The 15,939-nt window shown below is 46.4% G+C and overlaps 2 long non-coding RNA genes across 2 annotated transcripts in view; one reads left to right on the forward strand and one right to left on the reverse strand.

Moving 5' to 3' along the window:
* Window positions 1-15,939, forward strand: part of LOC130683424 (uncharacterized) — a 42,658-nt gene that overhangs the window by 7,845 nt on the left and 18,874 nt on the right. The window lies entirely within an intron of this gene.
* LOC130683421 (uncharacterized) lies at window positions 8,439-12,415 on the reverse strand. The gene is made up of 4 exons (XR_008997130.1): window positions 12,401-12,415; window positions 10,112-10,463; window positions 8,497-9,393; window positions 8,439-8,453 (listed from the first exon to the last, which is right to left on the reverse strand). It is a non-coding gene; the product is annotated as an uncharacterized LOC130683421 (long non-coding RNA).

Raw genomic sequence — 15,939 nt, forward strand, 5'->3', positions numbered from 1 at the left:
CTTATATGTGGAATTTAATCTTTGGACTTTTCATGCATTTGAGAGGAGTGAATGGTGGACAGTCACCTTAGGGGAAGTGCTTCAAGTCCAGTGTAACCTAGGGCCCCCTCTTTTGTTTGGGGTGGGGGTGGGGGCATGTTTGCTTTGTTCCTTGATGTGTAAAAACTATAGACAAGAGAAAATTTGACCAGCTAAGAAGTCCTATAGCTACTAAAGCAAACTCAGACATAATTACATAATTCATGATATAAAAATGTTTTCTGCAACAAGACATTATTAATAAAGTCAATAGAATCTGATACATTAAATATTTTAATAAAGACAGATCAAGGTTAATAATCCATGATGTAGCAATCTCTTAAAAATTGAAAATAAAATAACAAGACAGTAAAATAAATTTTGTAGAAATGGCCAGTAAACACAAAAGGTCAAAATTCCTACTGAAAATAATATTAGTGAGACTGGCAAAAATAATGAAGAGCATAAAGGAAAGAAACTTACTCAACAAAGAGGGTGATTTACAATGGGAGAGATTCAGGGACTCAAACTAGTTAGACAACCTTATATTTGGAACAGGGTGGGTGGAGAGGGGACCAAGCATCTGAACTAGAGACCCCACCTCACCAAGTGAACCTCTCAGCTGAACCTCTCTGCCTTACATAGACACCTCCAGCCTGAACCTGAAGAGCTTTAGCTCTCAGTTCACCTACTGCCTACCCTTCCTTTATGACACCTAAGACCCCTGTCATCCTGGAGCATCTTTTCCTTACCACTTCTTGGGTCCTGATTTTGCATCTTGAGTGGGCTTTGAGGCCCTGAATACTGGGGGACATTGGAGATCACAGAAAGGAGGGGAGTGACATGAGTTTGTGAGAAGGCAGTCAGAGCTTTATTACCACATGGAAAAAGGAGGACAGGAGATGAATATCCAGGCTGAACACTTGGGTTGTGTGGGTGAAATTTCAATATTTCCAGAATTTCTCACCTGGCTTTACTGCATCTCTGTACAATAGGTGTTTCCAAGGGGTGGAGAAAAGTAGTCCATCTCCATATCGGTAGGTAATTCCTAGGGTGAGCCAGGGCTTATCTGGACCAGAGAAGTTGGGTGGGGCTGTTCTTCTGCAGAAAGGTGGCAAGAGACATGGGAGAGCAGAAGTGCACTGCTTGTAAGAAATAAAAGGGTTTCTTCCACTTTATTCCTCCCTTTGGCTGATTTCAGTTTCAAAGATATTTTGCCTGGAATTTCTGACCCCCTCCATCTCTGGAGTTACAGGTTGCCTGATTAGACACACAGCTCTTCCCAGGAATCGCTCTGAGACTTTTTGGCCCCTGGAACCATTGTTGGGTGAGAGAAGTGGCAACAGGGAGGCATCAGGTTGCAGCAGGTCTTGATCACTGGGTTCCCCAGTAGCTCCTCCAGGGCCCCCAGGTCAGCAGCAGCCCCCAGAGCCCTGGCCGCAGTCAGCTCCACATGGCTCACAATCACAGCAGCCCAGGCTCTGGGGGTGGTGATGGTGGGAGCAGGGGTCTGTAGCCCCCACCTCCCCCAGAGCTGCAGCAGTCCCCGAACCAGTGCCACAGCAGGAAGAGACTGGAGGGCACTCTGGGGTCACCTGGGAGGTGGCTGTTCCTGCTGCTGGTTCTGCTGGCAGGACATCTCAGCAGGACTTTGGTCAACCTAAAAGACAATGAAACTCTACACACTCAAAGTCAAAAGTCATGATTATACTTCTTTTGAAATCAATGTATATGTGAAGGAGAAACAATGTTTAGATCAGTTACAACCATAACGTGAAAGAAACAACTGTGCCTTTCCTCCAGCTAAAGGTGCATGAATTAACAAATCAGAAGATGAGCTTTGTACCCTTCTTTTCAGAGGAAAAATGGGCACGCTCCGCCCTCACAAGACTACTTAAAGTATTCACAGCCCCTGACATGCCCATCCTCGCAGCACAACCATAGGCCCCCAACCAGATGTGCAGGACACACTAGGGGTGCTCCAGAAAGTATGCAATAAGCAGCACTCAAGAAAAAAAGGCCTGGTTTGAAGCACTTGCCAAGTTTTATGGTGTAAGTATTTCCAGTGTGGCTGTTCTCAAGCTGCCGACCCAAAGACATGGAGCACAGCTGGGAAAGACGGGCGCGGTTAATGCCCCCGGCCGCTCTGAGCCGCTCCAGTAAAGCCCAGACACAGCGCCAGAGATGCAGGGCAGAGTAGTTCCTCTTCCTGCTCAGGTGGCACGTGGCAAACACAGCTCTTTCCTCAGCCTGCACCTCCCCACACTCCTCTGTTCTGGCCTTCTGCTCCCAGCCTCCCCTGGGCTCCTTCACTTCCTCCTCCCTTGTCCTGCTCAGAGCCCCCTTGGGCTCCATTTCTCACTTGCCGTGATCATGGGTGGGGCCACAGTCTCGTCCGTGGGAAGTCAGAGCAGAGGGAGATGCTGGAGCTGGGATGTCTTTTGTAGGCCCAGGCTGGTTCTGGGAGGGGTGGGAGGTGGCTCTTCCACAACCAAGAACATGCTGGGTCATTCCTGACATTCCCCTGCCTCCTGCTTCTCAGGAGGTCTTAGGAGCTCTCAGGAACCCTCGAGGGCTGCAGCTTCAGGGGCTTTGCCTGAGATGCAGCACGGACAGCAGTGGTGGGGGCGCCTCCATGGCCACAAGAGTGCAGACACATGTCCCTTCATGTGAGCACCACTTCTCCCCAATCATCATCTCTAGGGGCAGCCCTCCCAAAGGTCACAGCCATTATGACATTTCAGGTTCAGAGGTCCTGCTGACTGCTTCCAGATGTAACTCCAGGGGGAGGTTCCAGTGAGGCTGGAAGCCTGGAGAGGTGACTGGGACTCACAGGGACCAGCCGGGAGTCAGGACTCATCTCTGCAGTTCCTCCCTGCCCCTCAATTTGGTCCTCTGAGTCTCGGCCTCTTCTCAGATTCACCTTGAAAAGCTGATTCAGTGGATTAGATTGGAGTCTATTCTGCAGTCTGGGCTAGGGAGGGTGACTGAAAATGAACTCTCGCCCTAAAATCTGAGCACATCCTATAGTCAGAGGCATTGAACTGCGGTTTACTCAGAGGAACTGCAGGTTGACTACGGCAATTAAACCTGCCATTCACCAAATGGGCAATCGTGAAAAACTGCTTGAACCTTATGTTATATGTAAAATGGGCAGGATAGTGTCTCTCACTGAGTTGTTTTGAATATTAGGTGAAAAGTGGGAAAGGGCTTAGCACATGTGGTTAAAATTGTAATATTCCCAGATATCTCACCTGGTTTTACTGCATCTGCATTGCAACAGGCACTCCTCAGGGGTGGAGAGCAGTTCATCTCTGTATCAATGGATAATTGCCTGGGCAACTGAGGGCTTATCTGAAACTGAGATGTTAGGGAGAGGTCTTGCTTGCTTCTGCTGGAAAAGGAGAGAGAGATGGCCCTGGACTGCAGTTTGTAAGCAGAAAACAGGTTTTAAACTTTATTTCTCCCTTTGACTGATTTTTGTTTTAGAGGTATTTTGCCCTAGGATTTCCTCTCCCTAGAGTTACATCTGGAGGCAGTCAGCAGGACCTCTGAACCTGAAATCTGTCATAATGGCTGTGACCTTTGGAAGGGCTGCCCCTAGAGATGATGATGGGGGAGAAGTGGTGCTCACATGAAGGGACATGTGTCTGCACTCTTGTGGCCAAGGAGGTGCCCCCACCACTGCTGGCCGTGCTGACCCCAGCCCATGGCCTGAGCCACAGGCTTTGCTGCTGCCCTGCTTCCTTGCTGCTGGCTGGAGCCCTGCAGGCCAGGGAGGCCAAAGAGAGACCCTGAGCCCACAGAGAGGGTTGCCTCGTGTGCTCTCAGCCAGACTTACACCGAGTCCCACAACAGCATGGGACAATAGTGAGGGGGTCCATACCCCTTCTTAGGTGGCAGATAGACAGTACTGGTAAATAAATGTCACAATACAATGGCCTGGGGCTGATTTCAGAAACATCACTTGAAGTTCACCCTACCTGAAAAGTCACTAAGTGGCCAGCTGGTCTGAATTTGTAGTTTCTCGATTTGTCCATCTGAAGGTCTTCCTATGAGTTTGAACTTAATATATCCTGGAAAACTCTTCCCCACAAAATGCTGGAACTTTATTTTAGCCATACTGATGGAAAACTTACCCCTCTTTCCTGTATTCCTCTCAGATCTGTTTGTTCATCTTGTAGAGTCACTAATCCATATTTCCTTACACCATGTATGTAGCCCTTTCCATCCTCTTTTTGCTGGGCAACACCGTCTGGGAAGGTCTCTCCCTGCACACCAAGTGAAACCTCGACCCAGATGGGGAGTGAAGGGGCTCTTGACTGTGATACGGAAAGGACTTTCCGTCAGGTCGGACAAGTGCCAGCAAGGAAGGGATTCACTGAAGCAAGAGTAGAAGTGAATGTCAGCAGCCATGCAGGCCGCAGAGAGCAAGGAAGAACAGAGGAGAAAAGGAAAGTTTATTGAACTCCTGCTCAGTATAGGGCAGATCTCTTGCTCCCTCCAAAAGCCAGGGTGTGAGTAAAATTGCAGTATTTCCAGAATCTCTTGCCTGGCTTTAGTGCAGGGGTGGAGAGAAGTAGCCATCTCCATATCAATAGGTAATTACAAGGGCCAGAGAAGGCATTAGCACACCGCCTAAGAGATGTCCTGGCACCACCCCTCACCAGCTTTGCCTCAGCCAGGACCTGTGATTGTCCTGGACTGGTTACCAGGGTGACTCTACCTGTGGGAGCTGAGGAAATGGGTTCTAAAGAGCACCACCACGAGCGTGGAGCACTCAGGGAGAAGAAGGGAGGGGAAAGAGACTATCAGACGTGCTCTGGGCACAGCATAGCATGAGCCAGCTGGGGGCAAAGGACTTGGGGGAGGGCCAAGGTCCACAGACACAGTGTATTACCCAGAGAGCATTGGTGGGCCCTGTCCTCACTGTAATTCACCAATTCGGACACACTCGTTTTACATTTTAACAGCTCTGAAATCAGGATGCACCATAAGCTTGGCGGCATGTCATAATGGAACTGGCAGCTTTTTCCGTCTTCATAGTGCACAAACTAGTGCGACACATATATGACAGGATGGGTGTGTAGGCAGGAAATGTGAATGAAATGCTGACAGGCTAAAACTGGCATTGACTCAGCATGCATTCCATGAGCAGGAATACTAATCCTAAAACTCTGAACGTGGAGTAAGTTTCCTCATGGATACCAATGTTACGTATAAATTACTTATCAGCACATGGCACATAGCTTAATCGGCAGAATGATCCCTAGCCTGCGTTTACTTCACCGGACTTACCAACTCACTCTCAGGCTGCTATGCCTTGTCAAACATCCCCAGCAACACCTGTGCCTTCACAATACTCCTCACAGGCCACCCAGGGCCCAGCCCACCCACGTTCTCCCCCATCACTTGCTGTGAGAGCTAAGGCCTGAGCCAGCGCAAGTCCCAGAGACCCCCTCCTGGGTGGCAGTCCACAGTCCGGGCTGTGGCTGCTCCCAACCATAGCTCTGAGGGCCACGGTGTGCACCAAGGGACCCCAGCCTCGGGACTGCTTCTGCCTTCCTGACCGCAGCCTTGTTGGGAGAGGGGTCCCTTGTTGGGTGAAGTGCCTGTGTCCCCCAGATGGTCTCCAAAGGCCTGTCCAGAAATCGGTCTTCACCCCAGGTGACATAAAACTCATTTCATGTTCCCAGGGTGTTCCGGTCACTGTCAGTCTCTCTTCTTTCTCTTGGTTCTTATTTCAAATGACCTCTGCATGGTATTTTAGTCCCCAGTGCATATGCCCCACTCCTCCATGTCTGCTCCAAGGCACAGGTCGAGTGGGACAAGGGCCTCCTCCACATTTCCTGACTCTTTAAGATGAGACTTTGGACACCAACCTCCTCCTCAGGGTTTCAGAGCAATGGGGTGCCAGGGTCCATCCATCCGAGGGCTCCCCAATGTCTTCCACACCCGTCTTCCCAGCCTCAAGGTAGACTGAGGTCAGCATTCACACTTGGCTGGAAACGCTGAGTGGTTCTCACAGTGTTCACCATCCACTGGTATTTTTGGCTTTTCTTCACCATCCACCTGTAGTTTTGTTATGGGTTTCAGATCGGGCATGCCAGAGCAGGAGGCAGGAAACAGGTCCTCACAGAAAAGCAGATTATAAAAAGGGAGCCTTTATTTTAGCCAGCTGGCGACAGCCAAGGAGCAAGCTCTCCAAGTGCAGCCAGAGCCCCTGTTAGAACATCCTTTTAAGCATTTTTACCACATCCGGCTTAGTTTTTGCAACTTTTCTGCCTTCGCCTAAATTCAGCAAGCTATATTCCTTGTTTAATGCTTGAGGGGCTTAAGCATCCTGTTTTGCCCACCTGCTGCAGGAAACGTGTGATACTGCTGGTCTCTAACAAAGCGATGTACAGAAGCAAAAATAGCCTGGCGTCAGTTGAACATCCTGTTTCTCGTGGGATTTATATATTTTCCTTTAGTTTCTCAGAAGTTTGTACATGACTAGGGTCTGAGGCTAACTTTACAGAGAGCTTTGTGTCCTTTTTTTTATGTCTGAAACTGCTTCAGCCCCTCACAGTTTCACTCTGTTCCCTGAGAGAGCAACATCATCTAGCACTTGGGAGATTTCACAGCATCCTCCCCTGTTGGGCCTCCGGAAGGCTACTAAAACAAGAACAGGCAGATGATATAGATTGGACATAGATGTCGAGGGGGTTACACATACATATACCTAACATATATATTATATGCATTTACCTCACAGGTGACAGAAAATAGTAATATAATAACTAATGACAATTGGTCACTTGTTTTGTTTATATATTATTTTAAGTGCTTTACACATGTTATCCCAGTAATCCTCGTAACAATCCTGTGCTGTGGGTGCTATTCATAGCCCCACAACACCAATGAGAAAACAGGCTCCTACGGGGAAGCAGATTCTCCAAGTTCACACAGCTGGGAATGAACTTCAGACAACTGGATCCCCAGAATGAAACTACAACAACTCATTTTCAATCATTTCGATATAATACCAATAGGCTTCTCAATCTGCAATGATAAACTGACACTCAGAGTAGATACACTAATATCCCCAAAACCCATCTGTAATAATACTACGAGGAAACTGAAAGCCACTAAGCACTGTGGATGTGACCGTCACAGCAAGTCCCAGAATGTCAGTCTGCCTGTATGGCCTGGATTGTCAATTCTTTTGTTTGGTGGGGTTTCCAGATCCCTGGTAATCACACTTTCTAAGTCCCTCCCTCATATGAAGTCTGACAACTTAACTGTCTGCTTCAGCCCTGCTTTATGCAACATCTGTGCACTCGCTTCTCATTTAAGACAAGATGGAGCTGATCGTTTATCATAACCAGACAGCGCTCTCCATAGGCTATTATGGAATTAAACTATCTCAATTAGATGCTGTCACTATGGTCAATGGTCAATGACCTATGGCCATTCATATCAGTATTGGTATCTTCTTAATCACTGGGTACAAGAAGATGGTTTTGCTGAACAGGTCAGCATTAAGGAAACATTTGCCAACCACCACATATCTGTACCTTGGAATGCCCTTGACCAAGGCACTCTTCCCCAAAGACTCTGTGCTGAGCAAATCGAATGAAGATCCAGATAGGGACTACACTAGTTGGGGTGAGGATTTAATAATATGGGTAACTGGTGAACCACTGTGTTGTATACTTGAAACTAATATAAGCTTGCATATCAACTATACTTCAGTAAAAAATAAAACCCCAAAAAAAAAATGATCCAGCACATCTCATGTGAGTAAAAGACAGAAGGATACACTAGGCTGAAGTAAAGAGCAAAGCTTCTCCAAGGGGAAGAATTCAAGGATTTTCTTAGACTGTCCCCACTTGTAAGGTAAAGAATAGAGTTCATTAACTCACAGCCACACACACTCAGCAAGCATTTATTTACTGTCTAGGTGATCTACTCTGCAGACACAACATAATGTAAATGAAATACAATCTCCACCTATATTGACAGAATTCCAGTGGGGAGACAGAAATCTGACAAGTAAGAGTAAATATGCAATTACTGATTATAGGCATTTGGGTGGGTAGGGGCATTCTGCTGGGTCTTCAGATGGTGCTGGGAACTCCCATGGATACTGAACCCTATTCCTCAAGGCTTTCCCTGGGTGACAGTTCCGTATCCAGCAAGGACTGAGATTGCTGCACAGCTAATTCCACCTCCTCCATGGGGGGATGTATAAGCTTGAGAAGCTGGGTCTGGGAGCACTCCCTCTCTGAGGTTGGAGAGAGGGATGACAATGAAGGGCCACACAAGCATCCTCTCCTGATCACTGCACTCCTGAAATGGGCTTCTATTTCAGTGTGTGGATGTCAAGAGGGCCTAATCCAATTAACCTCCTCCGTGCATCAAGAAGGGCCTGAGAATCAGGACTGGTGGCTCTGTTTCCTTCATCTGAGCTTCAGGACCAGGGCATTCCTCTACACAAATCCTCTTTTAAGTAACAATCAACTCAACATCAAAGGTTGGCCACAAACTTATCAATCAACATCATATTTTATTGAAAGGGCCCTTATAAAATGTCTAAATTCATGTCTTTTTTACATAGAAGGACACTTTCTGTCATAGTCACTTAAAAGGTGTTTATTTAAAGGGACAGTTTGAACACATTTTTTTAGTAAGATTCTCCCTAATCAGTGTACTCAGAATAAATTTATTTCAGTAATATGTCCACATTTTAGGTTTGTTAAAGTATCCACTTCCTTTTAAAAGTTAATTCCTGTTTGGTAGGTTGATTATTCTTCTATTCAGCCAAAGTTCAGAACCCCGCCATCTATTGAGACATCTATGTCAAGAGGACAAGGTAGGGAAAGTAGAAACATGAATGAAAAAAATCACAAGACCAAGGGCATTTTAAAGATATTTATTGTAGCAAAGTAGCTCATTCAGAGCAATCACATCCAAGTATCAGGATGCAAGTCTTGAGCCCAGTCCCAAAGTTGTGCCAATGGCTATTCCCAAGGCATAGCTCCAGCATGCTCATGTCCTGCAGTTGACACTCAGCAGGATGAAAAAGGGCTGGGAGACAAGAAGCACAAGACATGCTGGTTCTTGTTGGCCTTTTGGTCCCTCAACTGATGCTCAGAGCCCAGGTGGAAAGCAGCCAAAAGTGGGGATAACAGCTGGAGCTCTGATGCCTTGGACTCCTGAGGCCACAAGGCCCTGGGGCTAGGGCCTCACCAGGAAGAAACTGGAGCAGGGTGTCTTGGGAGGACTCTTAGGGGGACACTTTGGGGGGCACTCAGTCGTGAGCCCTTTCAGAGGAGGCTGGCACAGCCGCTGGTCTTGCTGGCAGGACATCTAAGTGGAAGTTCAAGTAACCTGAAATCCAATACAGTTGTATAATCCTGTGAAATCTTAGGTCATTCTCTGTGTCCTTCTTTGGAATCTACCCCAAGGCCGATGATATCTGGGAATAATCATAAATGCACACACACACACGCACACACATGAAGCCAAAGCTTCCATCTTATTCATTTTTATATCTCTGAGGTATGGCACATATATCTCTTATGCGGAAGATGTCCAATCAATGCTGATCCACCACTAAAATGGAAGTCTTTTGCACACTTCTATGTTCCAATGTCTAGAACATCACCAGGTAATTGGTAAGAGCTCAAGAAATAATCGTTGAACATGTGAATAAATAAATGAATAAGAAAAGAAAGAAAGGGAGTCAAGAAGGAAGGAAGGAAAGAAAGAAATTATATTCAGGGAGGGGAAGGATGCCAGGTGGTATTCCATGATCATACTGGCTGTCCCCATTTTCTCTGTGTGCATCTGCCATCCTCTCCAAGCCCCCACAAATGTGCCTGGGAGAGTAAATGGCCTAGGTTACACCCTCCCCGACCAGCTGTCTCAGTTGCCAGAGGTCAGACATCAGCAAGAATTTAGGCTGAACAGTCACTCACCATCCAGTTATAGGGGCTATCATCCAAGGACTGGATCCCGCTAGACCCAAGGCAGAAATCACTCCTCCCGCTCCCTCCTTTCCTTCCCCATGAAACCCAACAGCCCTTCATCTGAAAGACCCACTCACCCTGTCAGATCCAGAAGTGGATGAGTTAGTGCTGGAGGTTTAGGGTGGTTGAAGAGTGGGTGTCTGAGAGGTGTTTTATAGACTCTGGCCGGACTAGGCAGCAGGTGAGCCTTGGCTCTGTCAGGAGCAGGCAGTGGCTCCGCCCATACCCGGGCACCTGCAGGGTGACATTCCTCTCGGTGCCTCTTCAGTCAGCCCTCTCCAGGGAGATCCTGAGTTATCTTCTGAGGCTGGACACATGAACCTCAACAAACTGTATTCCTCCCTAGGCTCGGACTCCATGAAGTAGCATGAGGATTCCTGGCCCGCGGCTGAGAATCTGGTTTCTCATGATTTTATGATCCTGTTCTTTCTTGGAAACAAACAAACAAATGAAACAGACTCTTCTCTCGTCCCAGTTCAGCCCATGACCCAGCTTCCTGTGCCCTCCAGGAAATGCCCTTCTAGACTTTTGGGACAGTTCTGAGCTCACACAGTTTTCAGACACATTCCTTTGCAGGTGTCTCTTCTCTCCTCCCCTCTGTCTCTCTCTCTCTCTCTCTCACATACACGCAACAAAAAGTGTAGCTTTTTAAAAAGTACTTCTTTTTTACTCAAGATAGAAGATTTGTTACATTCACTGAATACTGTCTCTGTGTCTATCAAAGGGGATCTATAAGAATTGGATACTTATAGTCTTGTCCCTTTACAAATGTTTCCAAACTTTAAGGAATTATAAGTTTTGCTACTGTATCTTACTTAAACATTTAACATTTCAGTGGCTCTCTGTTGGTAAGTGCTAGCAGTTAATAAAATTAATTAAGTAAAAAGGAAAATTCAGAATTGCAATATTTAAAAATATATCAGGTGCAATTGTTTTTGAAATACATAGCCCTATTTTCATTTAATAACAGTCATATTTCTGCCAGTGAAATTACTAGTTTATAATAGGGAATGAGAATATGACTCTTTCAAGATTTTCTTTTTTCCCTATTGTTCCATCACATTAACCTCTTAGAGATGTTATCAACTTGTGTCCATGCAGGAAAACAGAAAACATGGCTTTTTTTGATGGAAATAATAAAAACAGTATTGGGATTGGAGCATTCAAAAAAAAAATGGGGAATTCTGTTATAACCAGAGAAGCTGCAACAACCTGAGGCTGGGGGATCGAGGCAAAGAGCTTGGGGTTCTTGGAACCCAGAAATCAAGGAGCTGAATCCCAGCCATGTGAGGAGGGGCACTTGCTAGTGGTGTTGGTGTTCCCAAGGGAACAAGGAGAGGCTAGTTCTGTATGTAAAACAGAATATAGACTGTGAATATAAATCTATAGAACATAGAGAACACAATGTATATAGGATATATGCATAGATGATATAGACAGAGATAATAGAGAGTGTAGAAAGGTAGGTGTGGAGCTGAAAGACAAAATTGTAATAATCAAGAGAGAATGCCAAGGTGGGAGAAGGAGAAGAGGACAGTGCTTCAGGCAGACATGCTAGGAGAGAAGAGACACCTGCAAAGGAATGTGCCTGAAAACTCCGTGCTGTAAAAGTGCAACAGAAGTCAGAGGATGAAGAGTAAGTAGATAGGTATGATTCTAACTGAGGGTTTGCATAGCTGAAAAATGGGAGTGGGGGTGTGATACTATGGGAAAACCAAGTCATAGTCAGCAGATGAAACTAAAGATTAGTGCAATAGTTTTACTTCATTGGTTTCTTTCTATCAATATCAAGGAGATGCCACACGGTTTTGTGCAGGCCTCAGAGTGTTTAGGGTCCAGCAGTAGACTGGGAATCAAAAGGATTGGGTTCCAGCTCTGGGTTTGCCAGCATGGTCATCTTCGATTTTGGACAAATCATTTCACTGCTGGAGAATCTGCTTCTCCATCTAAGGTCCATCTGACTTAAAAAATTTATAATGATAATGGAATGAAAGCAGTTTTGTAAATGAAGTGCTTATGTGTTGCACCAATAAGGAAAGCATGATCATCCTAATATATTTTGAAACATCTTTGATAAGAAAATTGGTGGAATAAAATTCTGTTGTCAGGCAAAATTAAGAAGAAGAAAAAACTTGATTATATAGGCCTCTGAGTTCATATTCCCCTGGTGAGTATTAGAGATTCTGAATGGAGATTATGGAGGAAATGCTCCAGACCCAAGTCTGTCAAAGTCCAAATGAGGTCAAGGCCAGATGGTACACAGTGAGCCCGACTTTATAAAGTTCAGGTGCCAGAAATTCAACTCATCAGGTCAGGGATTTACTCACACCACTCCTGTCCAGTCCCAAGCAGAAAATATTACCCACCTTTTGTACTGTAGTCCGCCACTCCTTGAGCTGCAGCAGTCCCCGGAAACATCCCAGCCGCGGGGCCCCCAGCAGGCTCACTCTCACAGCACTCAGCACTTTGAATGGTGGTGGCTCCAGTGCAAGGGGTGGGGCTGTGGGGATTCAGGTAGCCCCCACCTCCCTCAGAGCTGCAGCAGCACCCAGAGCTGGGGCCACAGCAGGAAGAGACTGGAGGGGAACGTGGGTCTGGGCACTAGGTCAGGCACCTGGGTGCACACTTGAAAGAAGATTTAGGGGTGGGGCACCTTGATAGGCACTTGGGAGGGTCCCACTGCTGACAGGACATCTCAACTGGAGTCCAAGCAAGTTAAAGCAGTTAAAATAAAATTAAAACCAAATAAAATGCATCAAGCATAGAATAAGAATTTTTCAAACCATTATCACTGTGCTAGTAACATGTTTGTGAAATGTACTCCCATTCCAGAACAAAAGTCCCAAAAACGTGTGCAATTGGCATTTAAGTTCTGTGCACAGAAAGTCTGCTATGTACAAAGATCAGTTTGGCACTATTTTTATGCATATGCCTGTGAAATGAACTCACAATTAGGCAGAGGACCATCTTTTTTAGTGGCATCAAGCATATGTGGGAAATCTGATGCCCAGGGAACAATCAATAGAGACTTGGAGGAGCTGCTTCCTTTCCCTCTGGCCTCAAGGACTGTGCTCCCCAAGGCTGAACCTTGTGGTCCCCAGAAATATCACTGTGCTTCATCCCCTGACCTCTCCTACTTACTCCGTCCTATTCTGTCATTTGCCACATCCGGAATATTCTCCAGACCCTTCTCCATAAAACCCAGAGCCTTCCCTTGGGCTTGCACAGACTCACTTATCAGGGCCAGACTCCAAAGGTAGCTTGAAGAAGTTCCTGAGGTGTCAGAAAGGATGAGAAAGAAGGACCAGGAAACCTTTGATAGGGAATCCCCAAGGCTGTCTCTGCGAGCTGCAGGAGCAGCTCTTATGCAGCCGAGGAATGAGAGGGGCCACTGCCAACATTCCCCATCTCCAAGTCCTCTTCTTCCCAGGAAGCGACAGTGGTGCCCATGCTTCTCACTGGTGCCCAAGACCTGGAGGGGACTTCAACAAGTCACACCCTGTCCTGACATGAGACTCAGATGGCCTGAGATTTCCAAGAAGCTGGTTGCTGGGCTGAGGCCCCAAAGCCCTGGGTCACTGTGTGCCAGTCTGTTCTCTGGAGATGGATGATCACACTTTTCATTCCAGGCTCTATGAGGTGGGGCATAGGATGGGAGGAGCAGGAATGAAGGGACAGAGATGATTAAGAGAAATTCTCAGGAAGAATCTATAAGAATTGGTACCTCATTTATGTGTACAGTGGAAAAAATGGACAAGTCAAGGATTCTACCAAGATATCAAACCCTGTGCCAGGGAAACAATCATGTGATGGAGAGAGAACATCCACTGGGGGGCATAGATCTGAGGTCCGAGGGAGACCTTCCAGTGAAGACATCCAGGAGACATTTAGAGATTCCAGCCAGAGGTTATCAGTGCCTGAGCCAAAGAGACTAGGAGGCAAGCTCACCTGGCATTCACCATTATTTGTATGTACATCGAATACATTTGTTTGAATAGCCAAGTGTACCATGTGTTCTGCAGGACCCCAGGAGGACAAGAAGAGGGTTTTTTTTTACTCAGTGGCTCTCCCATTCTGATGGGATCCAAACTGTGGAGACTGATACAAATACTTAGACCACTTGTAAATACTCATGACAGGGTGTGCAGAGCAGAGACCACTTATGACATAGCATGGTGTGTGGCACTCATTTCTGGTCCCAGGATGGAGAAGGAGCATGCCAGAAGGAACTTGGACACCCTAACGTATGGTGAAGTGCTTTCCTATCCCTAGCCCTGACAGCTGGGGCAATTAGCTCTTCTGTGCTTGTGTATCCAACCTCCAATCTAAGTATATAATTGTGTGCATGCATGTGCACACACACACTCTCACATAAACACATGTACACACCTACCCTACTCTCATTCCATCTTGGTTACAAGCACCTCTTCTCAGAGAATGATGAAACTCAGATGCCAACAGCCAAGATAGAGTGGACTAAATGCCCACGGATCCCACTGGAAACTAGAATCAGGAGATGAGATTCAATGCCATCTTCTTTGGATCAGGTGGACTGGTCTCATGCAAAGAATTTCAAAAAGTCCAGTGGACTATGAGCTTCTCAGAGAAGACATTGTGTCTGATTCACCTCTGAATCTCAAATTCCTGACAGATGAGCAGAGACACCATGCAATGTGCTAAATGAATGTCTGCTTAGCTAAATACTTTGTTCATGCGTTAAATTATTTCACCTTTTACCTGAAAGCTCTTGGCGGGCAGACTGTACCCCTAAAAACAGATGATATGTAAATTGGAGATGGGGCACCTCTGGGCTAAGGGGGACTTAGCGGCCATGCACACCCTTCCTTCTACTGGGACCTGTGTGAGGATGCGGTCATGTCTGTTTTGTTTGTGGTTCTACCCCTGACACTAAGACAATGAGCGGCATGTAGTGTGCTCTCGACAGTGAATAAATTAAAGTAATCTATCTAATCCAGACTCTTCTCTGATGACAAACTGAACTCAACCCCTTATTTAATAGCACTCCTCTCTCCTGTCAGAGGAAGAATCATACTCAGGCCCCACTGAAAGGCAGGCCCAGAGGGATGGATGGATGGAGGAGATTCTTTCCAATTCGAGTCTCTTACACAACCAGCCTGGGGATGGCAGGTACCTGAAACTGACCTAAAAGATAAGCCTGGATTGTGGGAAAATAGTCCAAATGGAGTATTCCCATGATAACAAATGAAAAATAAAAATGCTTTAATCCTAGATTCCCCAGAGGACACAAAGAGTCTTTGTCTAGGTAGTGTACCAAGTCAATTCTCCAGGATTTCAGCCTATGGAACATTGTGACTTGTAAAGTCCCGGTTGATGCCAACCCCCGGGGATGGGGGCCAAGAGCCAGGGAATGCAGAAATGACCCAGCCCATGGTCGTTAGGTAGGAAGAGATGTTAGGGGAGCGTTGTGTATTTTCTTCGATCGTTGCCCCGCTGCAACAAAGAATTGAAGGGCAGAGACACAGTAGTGAAGCAGAGTAAAGTTTTATTTAAAGTTACTTAAAGAGAGAAGTGCAGCAGGCAACCTCAGCAAGGACAGGTGCCCTGAAAGGTTAGAGAGGGAAAGTTTAAGGTTAAAAGGTTACACACTTAGAAAGTGTGGGTGACCTCAGAGATAGGAGCACCCCCTGAAAGGTTGAAAAGAGTTTCAAGTTAAAAGGTTGTGCACTTAAAGTGTGGGCGGCCTCAGAGAGAGGAGCACCTTGTAAGGTTGGGGGTTCCCCCTTTTAATGATTCTTTAGAAATGTGAGTAAGGGCTGGTGGTGCAGATTTGTTAAGAGGTCCCTGAATACTTAGAACCAACTTAACACAAGGAAGATCCTCCCCTGATTTCTCCCTGGGATCTGGGTGTCTTGGTCTGGGAGCA

Source organism: Manis pentadactyla, chromosome 4 (genome assembly GCF_030020395.1).
Source record: "Manis pentadactyla isolate mManPen7 chromosome 4, mManPen7.hap1, whole genome shotgun sequence".
In the NCBI taxonomy this organism is placed as follows: domain Eukaryota; kingdom Metazoa; phylum Chordata; class Mammalia; order Pholidota; family Manidae; genus Manis; species Manis pentadactyla.